At 38.0% G+C, this 15,658-nt stretch overlaps 1 protein-coding gene across 1 annotated transcript in view; it reads right to left on the bottom strand.

Annotated features, from left to right (window-relative positions):
* The window catches only part of LOC102866288 (leucine zipper protein 2-like), a 675,146-nt gene that overhangs the window by 169,860 nt on the left and 489,628 nt on the right, over positions 1–15,658 (bottom strand).

Raw genomic sequence — 15,658 nt, 5'->3', positions numbered from 1 at the left:
CCTCCAGATTTCTTGGCATAACCTGATTAGCAGTCCAGGGATCGTCTGTTTCCTAAAATATGTCAATTGATATTCCATTAAATCCTGGGGCCTTGTTCTTTGCCAGTTCCTTAATGGAAACTATAAACAATTTCATTTTACTTGATTCCATAATCAATGAACATAGAAACTGTAATCAAGTAATAAAAAATTTTGCATTGGACAAATTTTTTAAATTTTTCAAAATCAAATATATTACTTTTTGTGAAGATTAAGGTATGCCTGACCTATGTGGTAATTTCATCTCAGTGACACAGTTGAGTAATTGGAATTTGAAAGTTAATTTCTCTTATATTTTAATTATTTTGGACAACAGAAATATTTCTGATTTTTAATAAAACTGTAATTTATCTATCCTAAAGCCCCAGCCAATATTTGTTCCCATTCCAAAGAAAGATGACCCCACAGAGTGCAGAAATTATCGAACAACGTCATTAATATCACACGCAAGCAACATTCTGCTTAAAATCATCCAAAAACTATCAGAGCAATATGCTAACAGAGAACTGCCAGATGTGCAAGTGGATTTAGAAGAGGTCATGGTAATAGAGATATTATAGTTAATGTTAGATGGATCTTGGCAGAAAGCAGAGAGTACCAGAGGAATGTGTATCTGTGCTTCATGCAAAGGCTTTTGACTGTGTGGATCACAACAAGCTGGGGTTGACTCTGAGAAGAATGGGAATCCTAGAATATTTGATTGTGCTTATGCAAAACCTATTCTTGGGATAAGAGGCAGTCGTCAGAACAGAGCAAAGAGATGTTATATGATTCAAAATCAAGAAGGGGGTTCATCAGGGATCTATTTTGTCTCCATACCTTTCAGTCTGTATGCAGAACAGATCATCCGAGACACTGGTCTGTATGAGGAGGAATGTGGCATCAGGATTGGTAGAAGGAAGAGTCATCAACAAACTTCATTATGCAGATGACACAACCCTGCTAGCTGAAACTGAGGAGGACCTGAAGTGCTTGCTGAAGAAGGTGAAGGACTGCAGGCTTCAATATGGATTGAAGCTCAACATCAAGAAGACAAAGATTCTCACCACTGGGCCCATTGGCAGCATCAGTATATATGGTAAGGAAATTGAGATTGTTAATAGTTTTAGTTTGCTTGGCTCCACAGTTAACACTCTTGGTACCAGCAGATAGGAAATCAAGAGAAGAATTGCATTGGGTCAGCTGTGAGTACCTCTCTAGAGTACTGAAGAGCAATGACATCAGACTGGAGACTAAGGTGTGCCTGATTCAGCCTATAGTCTTCGCGATTACAGATTATGCATTGGAGAGTTGGACAGTGACTAGGGATGATAGAAAGAAAATTGATGCCTTTGAATTATGGTACTGAAGAAAAGTGTTGAATAGACCATGGAGTGCCAGGAGAACAAATAGGTTTGTCCTGGAGAGGGTGAAGCTGGAATGCTCCTTTGAGTCAAGGTTTCTGAATCTTCATCTAACATACTTTGGACCTGTTGCAAGGAGGGACTGGTCTTTGGAAAGGGACATCATATTTGGAAGAGTGGAGGGATGGCGCAGGAGAGGAAGACCTTCAATGAGATGGATTGATTCTGTGATTGGGGTGGTGGGAATGAGTGTGTCGGAGATGGCTAAGTTGGCAGAGGAAGAGCCGCATTTAGAGCTCTTGTACAGAGGGTCGCTATGAGTCCCAAGCAACTCGATAGCACATAACAACAACAACATCCCAGTACCATCAACAACCTGCATTATGCAGATGACACAACCTTGCTTGTTGAAACTAGGGAGGACCTGAGGTGTTTTCTGCAAAAGTCAAGGACTGCATTCTTCAACATTGATTGAAGCTCAACATCAAGAAAACTAAGATTGTCACCACTGGGCAAATTGGCAACATCATCATAGATGGAGAAGAGATCAAGATTGTTTAAAATGTCAACTTTCTTGTTTCCACAATCAACACTGGTGGCATCAGCAGTCAGGAAAGCAAAAGATGAATTAGGAAAATTTTCTGTCTAGGACGTTTCTGGAGTACTGAAAAGCAAAGATGTCAATCTAGTGATTAAAGTGTACACGATCCAAGGCATGGTTTTCACAATTACTTGCGATGCATCAGAGCTGAAAAATGATTGAGGATGATAGAAGAAGAATCAATGCCTTTAAGTTGTGGTTCTAGACAAGAGTATTGGATATATCATGGAATACCAACAGAACACACAAGTCTGCACTGGAAAGGGTGAAACCAAGCTGTTCCTTGAAGACATGGATTTTTAAGCTTTGTCTCACACACTTTGGACATTTTTCCAAAAGGGGCCAGTCCTTGAAGAAGGAGATCATGTGTGGAAATGTGGAGGGACAGAACAGAAGAGGAAGACCCTGAATGACACAGATTGACAATAACTGGAGTAATAGGGTTAGGTGTGTAGGAGAGAGTGAGACTGGTTCAGGACAGGGCAGTTTTCAGAACTGTTGTACATAGAGTTGCTATGAATGGCTGGTTACTCAATGGCACATAACAACAACAACAGCAGCAGCAACCCAGTATGCAAAATTGTTTTACATATTTTTACATCTTATGACAAGTACTACAGCTGCACAAAACAGAAATTTATGTTATTTAGGAATTACATCAGATTTCAAAATTACTCTGCTCTAGCTTTGCTACTTGTCCAGCATGACAAACATGATGATCAGTGCTAGTTTGAACCTACTTTATCATTTATGAATTAATCTAAGCTTACCAAATATTGACTGTCTTGAGCAATTATTTCCTACGGAGGATTTTGTGATGTTCAAATGAAGCAACAACATTTTAACTGTTATAAAATGCAGATGAATATTACTTATTTAAGAGTTGTAGCTTTTCCTTCCTCAGATCCCTGGAAAATTCTTATAGGGTGGATGGGAGAAGAGTAGGCTCATCACTCACGTTAGAGTTCCAGGAGATCAACTAGGTTAACTTTCTGATCATTTTATACACTGTACTTATTAGAATCTATAGAAGAAATATTGAGAGTTTTAGAAGTGAATATTAATAAAATTATATTAAAAGTAAAATGAGAAAATTACCTTCATGAAACTACCTTCAAATACATATGATAATCTGACACAATGTAAGAAGTGTACTGGTGGCATGGGGATATCCTTATCAACCCTAGACTGGTCTCCATATGCATCATCCACAATTTAAAACTGACTTCATGCCCTCTGTGCCTACTTTCATCAATTCAAACACTAACTGACCTCTAAAGCTCTTATTACTCTGTATTGGGTCCACCAGTCCTTTGAGGTACTCACAGAGAAGTCATAGGCAATATCTATAACTATGTAATTTATTAAGGAATTAACAGATTACAATTCATTTGCAACAGGATAAAATCTTTAAGTAGGGCTGCTTCTCGGGTTTCTTGTAGGTCACTTGTTGTTCATCCTGTCTGGTTTATTCAGGTCATTTTTTCATAGCTGACTCTCTCCATTGGGTTTCTAAAACTAAATAGACCAGGAAGAGATTGTCCATTTTCCTCCTAAGGAGTTGGTGGTAAATTCAAACAACCAGAGAAGCTTGAATTTAGGTTAGGGATGTAGTTCCCCACAAATTCCATGACTACAGCACTTGGAGAAAATTCTTTTAGATCTTTCTAAGACAGATCTGTTTGCTCTCTTGGCAGAACTACTTACTATTCAGTAATAATGAAGTACTGATACATGTAACATGATCAGGCACCACGAAAAGACTTACATTATAGGGTTCAGAGGAAAAATTCCATTTATGTGAATTCTAAAATGGGAGGGGGGAAAGAGCACTTGCCTGTAAAGGGGTAGAGATTGTGCAAAGACTGGGGAAACTTATTTATAAATGAATGTGTTTATTCTTCATTAGGTTTGGTGAATACATCGATTTTTCAAAACTCATGGAATAGAGTAGTATACTTAGAATATTAGTTAATTCACTGTACGTAAATTTTTGTTAATAATAGAAACAAGAATTTACTAGACCCTCCTGATTGGAAATTCTGAGAAAGATATAGTAATTCTTTCATATTCTTGCCAAAAAAGCCTGAATCAAGTTGTGATAATTTATCAGAGAAGGTCAAATTGAGGCTTTTGCAAAAGAATGAGAAAAGATTCTGGAGAACTGTGCAGTACTCACATGTCCACATTGGGGAAAGGGGGATGGAGAAAAAGAATTTACAATGACCAAAGAGTTATGACAGCTAAAGATACATTGGATCCTAAATTGGGTAATAGATGAATGAAAACATATTTACTAAAAGCTTTGTATTGGTATAAAATGTATGAATGGACAATTGGTGGCATTTCAATAATAATTTTACGTTAATGTATTAATTTTTCTGTTTTTTATAATTGTACTATGAGGTTGTGTCCACTTGCCGTACAGCAGTAACTTGTGGTTGCTGTGAGGCTAAACACTGTGACACTGATGTGTCAAATGCGTTAATGGTTGGTTCCCCAATGCGGACAGAGAGTGGGTGGAGCTCCCCTAATAAAACAAGTTTGGAAGCAGGGGTGGCATCCACTTCCATAATAGCTTGCCTCTGGAAACCCTATGAACCTGGAGAGAGGATGAAAGGCACCCAAGCGTCAAGGACTCTCCTTCATAGGATCGTATGAGTCGCCTGCAACTCGATGGCACTTATCAACAACAACAACTTCTTATTTTGGAGAGGAGAGTTAGCTACGAATTGGTTCAGGCTTGACGGTACATAACATCATTATGGCCTACACGTCTTACCTCCTTAATTCCCACTCCCTTGGATCTCAGCAAGTTTGAGTCCTCAAGCAAGCGAGAGTAAAGACTCTTTTAAAAAAAAATATATATATATATTTTTAATTTTAATAATTTTAATGAACATTTACAGAGATTTTGGATTTCCATTCATTCATTGCTGCACTTCCCTCCCCGCCCAGCCCTCCCCCAACCCCCCAGGAGAGTGAAGATTCTTATCTCTGACTTAGTGGGACAGTATCCTCTGTTCAGTCCTGTCTTAGGTCTATCTCTCGTTCTCCTTCACTGAAGCTCCTGTTAGTCTCATCCAGATCTTGCCTGGAGTTCCCCAGGACTCCCTCATCCAAATGGGTGTGTGATTTATTGCTGGTGATAAGATTTCTCTGTTTGGCCTCAAGACTAATAATTCAAAAGTGATGGAATAATAAGACTAATCAATCCCCTTCTTAGCATTCTACACATCTTATTTGTATATTTACACCCAGAAGATGCTGTTTACCTTATTCATGTTAGCATTGTCCCACCCAGACATGTGGTAAAAGAGAAAGAAATGACTAGGCTGGTCATTTTGAAAAATAAAGCTTCTGCAACACATAGGACTAATTGCTTTTCTGATAATTCCTATAGTAAAAAAAAATAATAATCAATACTGAAATAATGAGTAACATAACAGATTGCAAATTAAAGTTATAATATGTTTTCTGTTGTTTGTTAAAACATACAAACAGAAGAAGAATCCTGAATTAAGAGGATATTATTCTTTTTCTGAACTCTATTTTTTAAAATATAAATATATTAAATGAATCCACACTCAATACATGTGGTGACAATAGTAAAAAATAATCAAAAGACATACTGCATTGGGAAAGTCTCTTGTCAAGTATTTCTTTCAAGTGCTAAAGAGCAATGGTGTCAATTTAAAGAATAAAATACATCGGACACAAGTTCTAATATTTTTAGTGGCTTTATATGCCTGTGGAAGTTTGTGCGAGAAAGGGCAAGGAACAATGAAGCATTAATACCTGTGAATTGTGTTGATGGCAGAGATGAATACATATGTCAGGGACTGCCAGAAGAGAAACAAAGGTGTTTTGGAGCAAGTGAAACCAGGGTGTTCTTTACAGGCAACGGGGGTGAAACTTAAGTATTTTGATCATATTGTTGGAAGGGATCAGTTCTTAGAAAAAGATCATTCTTAGAAAATAGATGGTCAGCAAAATAAAGAAAGATCCTCCATGAGCTAAATTGTTACAGTGACTTCACTATTTCTTCTTGATATAGATATCCTCTTGATTGACTACATATTTTTGAGCTTAGCAGCGATTGAGAGGATGGTACAAAACAGAGCATAGTCTGATCTGTTGTACGTAGTGATGATATGAGTCAATCCAATGGCATATAACAACAATGTTGTTAGGTGCCATCGAGTTGTAGATGACTCATAGCGACTCTATGACCAGAAGGCCTGAGCACTGTTTGTACATAGAGTTTCCGGAGGCAAGCCATTTCGGAAGTGGGTGTCGCTCCTGCTTTCAGGCTTGTTTTAGTTGGGAAGCTCCAGCCAGCACTGTCCGCCATGGGTACTCATTACCATATTTGGCACACGTAACAACATTAGGTAAGTAAAATTCAAACAACTGTGTTTTGTCTTCCTTGATCTTTATAAACTTTGTCTTAAAATTTGCTCAATGCAATGTCAATTTCATGCTTATAAAAGTAATTTGACTTATTGCAAAAACTGGATGTTCACAAATATTTTCTTATTATTTTTTGTAAATTTAATGGTGCAAAAATTTGAATCCTATTTCTATCATTGTGCTCCCAGAGATACACATTTTTGTACAATGGGTACAATTTATTAAAGTTAGAGAAACACTACCTTAAAGACACAAGTCCAGTTTATATAAATGAAACTTAGCATAAAATTCATTCTTGGTTTTAGTATTCATAGCTCACTTGCCATATTTCGAGTTAACTTCTATCATAATTGCAACAATTCTTTTCCATTTTTAAAAAAAATATTTTTATAATGTAGGTTCTCTGACTAACATATGGACACTTTCCTAAACTACTCTAATATCATTACAAATCAGTCCTCTCATATATGGGGGAGGGGAAGCACAACTATAAATCTTTTGGGCTGCAATGCTGTGGCGAGGTGATTTTTCAGGATGACGGGAATATGATTCAAAAAGCCTTTAATGTAAACCTTGCACTATAAACTTCATGAATAATAAATCAGCGACTCAAATCTCATTTGTCATATCTACATTCACAGACATTCTCTTGATATTTTGGAAAGGCCTTGGGACTCAGCATTGTTCCTGTGCTCTTTTCAGATAGGGCTCAAAACAAGCTCATCAGAGTTCTGATACCAAATATAGAAATTCTAAATGGTTTTCATTCAAGGACTTTTGATCTGGAGTCCACATAAGTTTCAAATAAGATTAAAGTAGGAGATGGATTGCCTTTCCCCAGTTACTCTATCAATTTTAGCAAAATGTCTTTACCAAGTTTTTACTTTATTCATTCATCATTACTGTGGAGTTCTAACTGACTATGCTGCAGTCCAGAAGGCGTGCAGTTTGAATCTACCAGCTGCTCTGAGGGAGAAGCTTGGGCAATCTCCTCCCTTGTCATTAACTGCCTCTGAAAACCCTCCAGAGGGTCAGCTATGGATCGGTTCTGACTCAACAGCATTCCTCCCTCGATGAGATTGCCCATCTTTCTCCTGAAGAGCTGCTTGTGTATTCAAACTACCAAAGGGGAGCAATCTTTGGATTCACAGTGCAACTCCCTATAGACGATACCACAAGGGTTTTGATAATGTTTAACGGTGGCCTAGAGGCAAGAATCTGTGCTGCAGGTCCAAAGACACGTGGTTCAAATCCACCAGCAGCTTTGTGCAAAAGGATGAGTAATCTCATCTTCTGTGACTGCTGCTTCTGAAAACCTACTAGAGGGTCAGCTGTGGTTCAATTTCAACTCAATGGCACACAACAACAACAAAACCAATAATAATATATAATAAAAAAATTATAAGTAATAATAATGTTACACTGTTCACAGCTGACTCTCCCAATGCAATTCATCTCCTGATTTCCTAGCTGCAGTTACCAAGCCTGTTGTTGACCATGGAACCTAGTAAACTAAAACTGTTATCTATCTCAATCTCTTCACCATCCATACTGCTGCTGCCAATTGGCCCAGTGGTGAGAATCTTTGTCTTCTTGATGTTTAGCTTCAACCCATATTGAAGACCACAGTCCTTGGTCTTCTGCAGCAAGCACTTTAGGTCCTACTCAGTTTCAGCAAGCAGGGTTGTGCCATCTGCGTAACGCATGTTGTTGATGACTCTTCCACCAATTCTGATGCCACATTCCTCCTTCTAAAGCCCAGCGTTTGGGATGATCTGTTCTGCATACAGATTGAAAACGTATGGAGACAAAAATATATCCCTGACGGACCTCTTTCTTGATTTTGAACCATATAATGTCTCCTTGCTCTGTTTTGATGACTGCCACTTGGTCTAAATATAGGTTTCTCTTCAGTGCAAAATCAAGCATTTCATCAGCCAGTATGCACACTTATTTTGAATGGTTTAAGAGCATAGAGAATTAACTTTGTTCTGATTTAGAAGATGGGATTGTTGTTGTTGCTATTATGTGTTGGAGAGTAACCTGCTCATAGTGATCCTACGTACAACAGCTCTGAAGCCAGCCCTGCCCTGACCCAGTATCACTGATTCTAACACACCTACACCCATTGCTTCACTCAATCCATCTCATCCAAGGCCTTCCTCTCCTGTATTGTCCTCTCCTCTTCCAAGTATGATGTCCTTCTCCAAGAACATGTACTATGCCCAAAGTAAGGGACAGAGCTTTAAAATCCTACCCCCCAAGGGGTAACTTTGTTTCACCCTCTCTAAGACAGACATATTTGTTTTCTTGGCGGTCCATGACATTTTCAAGACTCTTCCTCTAGCACCACAACTCAAAGGCATCAATTCTTTTTTTGTCACCCTTAGTCATTGTGCAGCTTTCTGATGCATAACAAATAATTGTGAAAACCATGGCCTGGACCAGGCACACCTTAATCTCTAGAATGACACTGTTGCTTCTCAGTACTCTGGGGAGGTCCCTGACACCATATTTTCCAAATACAATTTGTCTATTATTTCCTGACTGCTGGTGTCAAGAATGTTGACTGTGGAGCCAAGTAAGCTGTCATTGTTAACAATCGCAATCTCTTCACCATCTACCATGGTGCTACCAACTGGCCCAGTGGTAAGAATCTTTGTTTTCTTGATGTTGAGTTCAATCTATTTTGAAGACCTTGACCTTGACCTTCTGCAGCAAATGCTTTAGGTCCTCCTCACTTCAGGAGGTGATGAAATACAAAGCATGGGCAAACCAAATATTTAATGGGAGGACTACAACCTGGAAGGGACTAAAATCACTTATGCTCACATATTATTGTCCCAACATGATAAAAGGAGGTTGGGATATGTTTGTTATAGTTATAATGTGTTTTGTCTTCTCTATGGCAGCTCAAGAAGACAAAGTAAAATATTTTAATGGAATGTACAGACAGTTGGAATTGTTGTAGTAAAAAGGGCAGAACTCATTCTGCATTTCTCAAACTGAGAGAACTGAAAAGCAATTTTAAGCCTCAAGTTGCAATATTGAAATATGCTATGTATAATATATTAGATGACCTAGGAAGTATCAAAGGAAGATTCAAGGACTACACAATCATTGTACCAAAAATAACTAACTGATGCTGAGAAATATCAGGACGTGCCATATAAGCAGAAGCCAATGGTAATGCAGGAGGAAGTGGAAGTAGCATGGAAGGCGTTGGCAAAAAAAACCAAAGGCCTCAGGAATTAATGGGATACACACTGACTTGCATTTAACAGATGCAGCCCGGGATGTGCTCAATACTCTGTGCCAGGAAATTTGGAGGATAGCTGTATGGAAAACAAATTAGAAGAGGTCCATATTTATTCTGATTAACAAGAAAGATGATCCAACAGAATGTGGAAACTATTGAGCAATATAATTATTATCACATGCAAGAAAAATACTGCTGAAGATCACTCAAAAATGGCTAGAACAGTACATAGATAGAAAACTGCAAGATGTTTAAGCAAGATTTAGAAGAGGCTGTGGCATCAGGGATATCAGGAATTCCAACTGAAAGAATACCAGAAGAATATCTACTAATGCTCTTTGGACTATGCAAAGACATTTGATTGTGTGGATAGCACTTTATGGCTAACATTGAGTAGAATGGAATTCTAGTTCACTTAATTATGTTCATGTGAAACCTATACCTAGGCCAAGAGGCTTTCCTTAAAACAAATAAAGGAAACACTACATGATTTAAAATTAAGAAGGAAGTGTGTCAGGCTTCTATTATCTCTCCAAACTTATTCAATCTATATGTTGAGCGAATTATTTGAGAAGCTGGATTCTCGAAGATGAATGTTGCATCAATATTGTAGGAAGACTCATCAATAACTTTGATATGCAGATGACACAACCTTGCTTACTGAAAATGAGGAGACCTTGAGACAGCTGTTGCAGAAGATAAAGGAATGCAGACTTCAATATAGATCTCAATATCAAGGAAACAAAATTCTTACCTCTGGACAGATAGGCAATATGATTACAGATGGAGAAAAGATTGAAATTGTCAACAACTTGATCTTACTTGGATTAAAAATCAACACTGTTCATACCAAGAGTCAGGAAATCAGATATATCACACTGGAAAAGTCTATCATTAGAGACCTCTCTAATTTATTGAGAAGCATAGATGTCATCTTGAGAACTAAGGTGTGATTCAGTTCATGGTATTTCTGATCATTTGCTATGAAAATGAGAGCTGGACAATGAACAAGCTTGGCAAAAGAATTGATGTGTTTGAGCTGTGGTGTTGAAGAAGAAGACTGAACATCCTATGGATGGCAAAAAGAACAAACAAATATGTCTTGGAGAAAGTGCAACCAGAGTGCTCTTTGGGGCAGTAATGATAAAACTTCACCTCACATACTTTGAGCATATTGCTAGTTGGACCTATTCATTGCAGAGGGACCTGTTGCTCAGAAAAACAGAGCTTCGCCAAAGGAGAAGACTCTTAACCAGGTAGATTGACATGGAGACCGCCACCATGAGCTCTAGTGTGTCTGGAAGTGTGAGGACAGCACAGGATAAGACAGGTTTCAGATCTTCCATTCTCTATAGCTTGTACTCAAGTCGATGGCATCTAACAACAACAACAATGTGCTAAAACAAGGGCTTATCATTCAGTAGAAATAAGAGAAAATTTATAAGGTGAACTATTAACTGTTGCTACATTAATAACTTTAATTCCATCCCATTTCAATGTTTCAATCTTAACTCCATAAAATAAAAAGTGGAAAAGGTTAAAGAATTAATGTTGGAAAGGATGTAAAGAGATTGGAATTCTTATACACAGTTGATGGGATTCTAAAATGGTACAACCACTCTGGAAGGCAATTTGGTGTTTCCTCAGAAATCTGAACATAGCAATTCCATACTGCCCAGCTATTCCACTGCTTGGAATATACCCTGAGAAAATGAGAACTGAAACACAAATGGAGACTTGTACATCAATGTGCATAGCAGTGATATTCACCATAGAAAGAACATGGAAACAGCCCAAATATCCAACCACAATGGAATGGATTGAGAAACCATAGTACAATCATCTAATACTACACAGTACATACGCAGTAGCAATGATTTTGTAAATCATTATCTAACATAGGAGGGACTGGATGGCATTATGCTAAGTGAACTAACTCAGTTCCATAAGGACAAACACTGTATAAGACCATTATTGTAGAAAGATCTAATGGGTGGGAGGAGCAGAGGAGTTGAAATGGGTTGTGGGGTAATCATGGGGTAACACAGTTTGATGGGTGGAGGGGTGGGGGTTTAGGGAGATCCAATGTGAGGAATAAAATTCATATGAACTTTGGAGGTAAAGGAATTACCAGAAAAAATAATCAATACTAAAGTTAACCAGCAGAAGACATGAGAAATACCTTTTTGCTTGTAAACATTAGTCTACTGTGTGATTATTGTCTTTGATTCCATAGGAATTGATTAGTTATCAACCTTCAACCTAGCTCACAATGTAAATATTATCCAGCCGGTGAGATAGTGGCTACATCCCTAGACAAAGGATTTATTCACCATGTCCTTATTTTATTAGAATCACTTTCAGCATTATTGGAAGATCATATGCATATGATACAGCCTTGCTCTCCAAAATCAAGGAAGACTTAAAGCATTTGATGAAGGAAGTCAAGGACCGCAGTCTTCAATATGGATTGCATCTTAACATCAAGGAATTAAAGAGGTCCTCATCACCACACCAATAAGCAGCATCATGATAGAGCAAAAATGGAAGTAGTCAATAATTTTATCTTGCTGATATCTATAAATCAAAACTCTTGGCACCAGCAATCAGTAAATCAAAAGAGGAGCTTGAATGGGAAAAATCAAGGACTTCTCCAGAGTGCTAAAGAGCAATGATGTCAGTCTAGAGACTAAGGTTCACCTGATCATGGTCTCCTTAATTACTTACTATGCATCTGAGCTGAACAATGACTAAGGGTGACAGAAGAATTTGTGCCTTTGAGTTGTGATGCTGGACAAGAGAAGTGAACATATAATGGATTGTCAAGAGAACAAACAGATTTGTCCTGCAGAGGGTGAACCAGATTATTCCTTGGAGGCAAGGATTTTGATGCTTCATCTCACATGCTTTGAGCATGTTACCAGGAGGGGACAGTCCTTTGAGAATGACATCATGCTTAGAAGAGTAGAGGGTCAACACAGAAGAGGAAGACCCTGAATAAGATAGATTGACATTGTGACTGTGGCAATGCACTCAGACACGTCAGAGATGGTGAGGTTGGCTAAGGATAGAAATGGTTCAGACTCATTGTTCATATGATCACAATGAATTATAATCAACTCAATATCATATAACAACAAAACCAATAAGCATTATTAATAAATAATAGTCCTTGTCCCTGTGCCGATGGGATGAATCAAGAATGTTCATGGGGCCCAGAAATCTGTATTGTACTTTAAAGAGTCTTAAGCATAGCCAAGCTTCCTACCAGGCCAGAAAAGGAGAGGAAGGGATGAATAGATTTTAAGCCTTTCAATATCTCTCCATTTTACATTTAATTCTTTTACTAATGTAGCAACAACTGCTACATTGGTCCTTCTACTGTAGCCAATCCATAAGGGGAGTTAGAGTTTGAATGATATACAAGGAACACAGGTAGAATAAGCACAACCAGACAGCACAGTTATATTTTTGAGTTTTGCTTTTAAAACTTTTCATACTAGATCTGTTAGCTAGGTAGCAAGACATAACAGAAAAGTAAACTAGACTGATAGCACAGAAGTCAAGAACCTAGAAGTGTCACATAGCTCTAAGGAGGCAGAATTAAACCACAAATCATCCCTTAATTTTATACCACCCAAATAATAAAGAAGTGAAATACATCATTATAAAATTTTAGATTTGAGAATGACCACCTCTGCTGCACATGGGTGTTTATCATGACACCTTTCTTTCAGTGCCAAGAAACTCTGGTGGTATAGTGTGTAGGGTGTTGCATGCCACACACCTCTCTGGTAGTACAAATTTACCAGTTTTCCACTGGAGAAAATGGGAAATCTCCCCACCATGGGATTTACGTCCTCAGAAACCAAATGGAAGATTAACTATGAGTTAGTTCATATTCAACGGCAATGAATGAGTTACTTCATCGTAACAAATATTTATTGCAACCAAAAGGACTATGTATCAATTTTTAATTCTGCAAACTGTATTTTAATCCAAAGTTATCCTGAGAAAAGATGTAAAGAATAATATTCAATTTCTGGTCAAATTACTGGCTGGAAATTCTATATAATGAGGGCAACAACACACATGGACCAAAAGACAAACACACTTGCCATTGTATCAGTCTGACATATCCTCTGCTGGATTCATGGGATCTAAATAACATAAAATTCTTTATTTGCCTAATTAATTTCTTGGTACTAAGTTTTTAGAAACATCTACTGTTACATAAGATGTCAGAAATAACTTGTAGATTTTAAAAATCACTAAATGAAAATAACTTTCAAAATTTGCAAACACCTATAGATCATACAAACATATTTTATCCTTCTGGAGATATACTTGCTGAGATCTGTGCTTTCAGAATAGCTGTAGAATTCAAAACCATTAAAGTCGGAATGAACTGTATCATATCTGTCTTAATCGCATTGCCATCTGCTCATGCACGGTGCACCTGTATTTGGCTCATTAGAAAAGGAAAAGGAAAAAAAAATCTTCTTATGCTATTCCCCTCACAATCAGATCTAAGCCTTTTTCAGTTGTTGGGTTGTGTATCTTTTTTTTCCTTTTTTCCTTTTTAATAGAGTGCTATGGAGGAAAAAGCATGGAACAGAATTCACAAGACTTGTGTTCTAAGATTGAGTCTCTCATTTTGCAAGCTGTCACCATGAACATAGCGGTTCTGTGACATTTCTAAGCTGTGGTTTCTCCATCTGTAATACTGTCTGTCTCCTCACTGTGTTGGTGAGAGAATAAGGGGAAACAATAAAAGTGCAAGTGCTTAGTAAATAACAAGAAGGCAATTTTGCACATCCCGTATATTCCTATGCCAGTGATGCTAAAACATAAGTTAAGACCTACATGGTGTAGGATTTGCCTAAAATATGAATTTTAAAAAGCAAAACATACATATGAGTTTCACTGCTTCCAATATGCTTAAACAGCTCTCCATTTTGCCAAGAGCAAAGTGGAATCAAAACATTCAAGAAGAGAAGAATCTGAAGAATTGACAGGCCATTAACATTTTCAATATGCTTTTTAATCCTCCAAAACTCTTTAATCCCTCCAAATGGTTTAATAGCTGTGCTACAGAGCTGCTACAGCCAGGACACAGAACGAAGTGCTTGGATTAGAGAGTGCAGCTGACACTGCAGCAAGGAAAGCAAGCAAATACAGCGTGAAATCATTCCAGATGGATACAAGTACCCATAATTAGTAGCAAACATTACACAGAGAACATTAGAGAAGACAAGCCTTCTTCAGACTGCTGCAGAATTACACTAGCACTGGTATATGAGGTGAAATTGTAATAATTAGAAGTTATGACTAAGCAAATGTATAAGAGCCAATAACTACTGTGATAGAAAAAGTTGACAGCTCAAAGTAAAGTGATTTCATGAAGGGACTGTGTCTGGACACGTGAAGTAAAAATTATACTCTTCTAGGAGAACAAATAAGTCTGCCCTGGAGAAGGCAAAACCAGAATGCTCCTTGGAGTCAAGGATTCTGAGGCTTCGTCTGACAAGCTTTGGGCATGTTGCAAGGAGGGACTGGTCCTTGGAGAGGGACATCATGTTTGGCAGGGTGGAGGGGTGGCGAAGGAGAGGAAGACCTTCGAAGAGATGGATAGATTCTGTGGCTGGTTGTTGGGAATGAATGTGTTTGAGATGGCTAGGTGGGCACAGGATAGAACGGTGTTTAGAGCTCTCGTATATAGGGTCGCTGTGAGTCACAAGCGACTCGATAACACATAACAACAACAACAACAACCCTTTAGGGAGTTTTGTGACTTACCATCCCCTCTCTAGCAGCCCAAATCCACCACCAGCTCAAGAGAAAAATACCGGTAATGTTCTGAGGCAATTTATAGCCTCAGCGACCCAGTGTAGGGTCACTCATGACTCCAGACTACAAGTAATTGCCAGACTGCTGTTAAGATTGAGTTTGAGTATCCAAAACCACATTTGGAAAGTACAGGATTTCATTTGTCTCTTAATA

Source organism: Elephantulus edwardii, unplaced genomic scaffold (assembly GCF_000299155.1).
Source record: "Elephantulus edwardii isolate Elephantulus edwardi_28Jun2011 unplaced genomic scaffold, EleEdw1.0 scaffold00029, whole genome shotgun sequence".
In the NCBI taxonomy this organism is placed as follows: Eukaryota; Metazoa; Chordata; class Mammalia; order Macroscelidea; family Macroscelididae; genus Elephantulus; species Elephantulus edwardii.
This window is presented reverse-complemented; position numbering and strand designations above follow the sequence as displayed.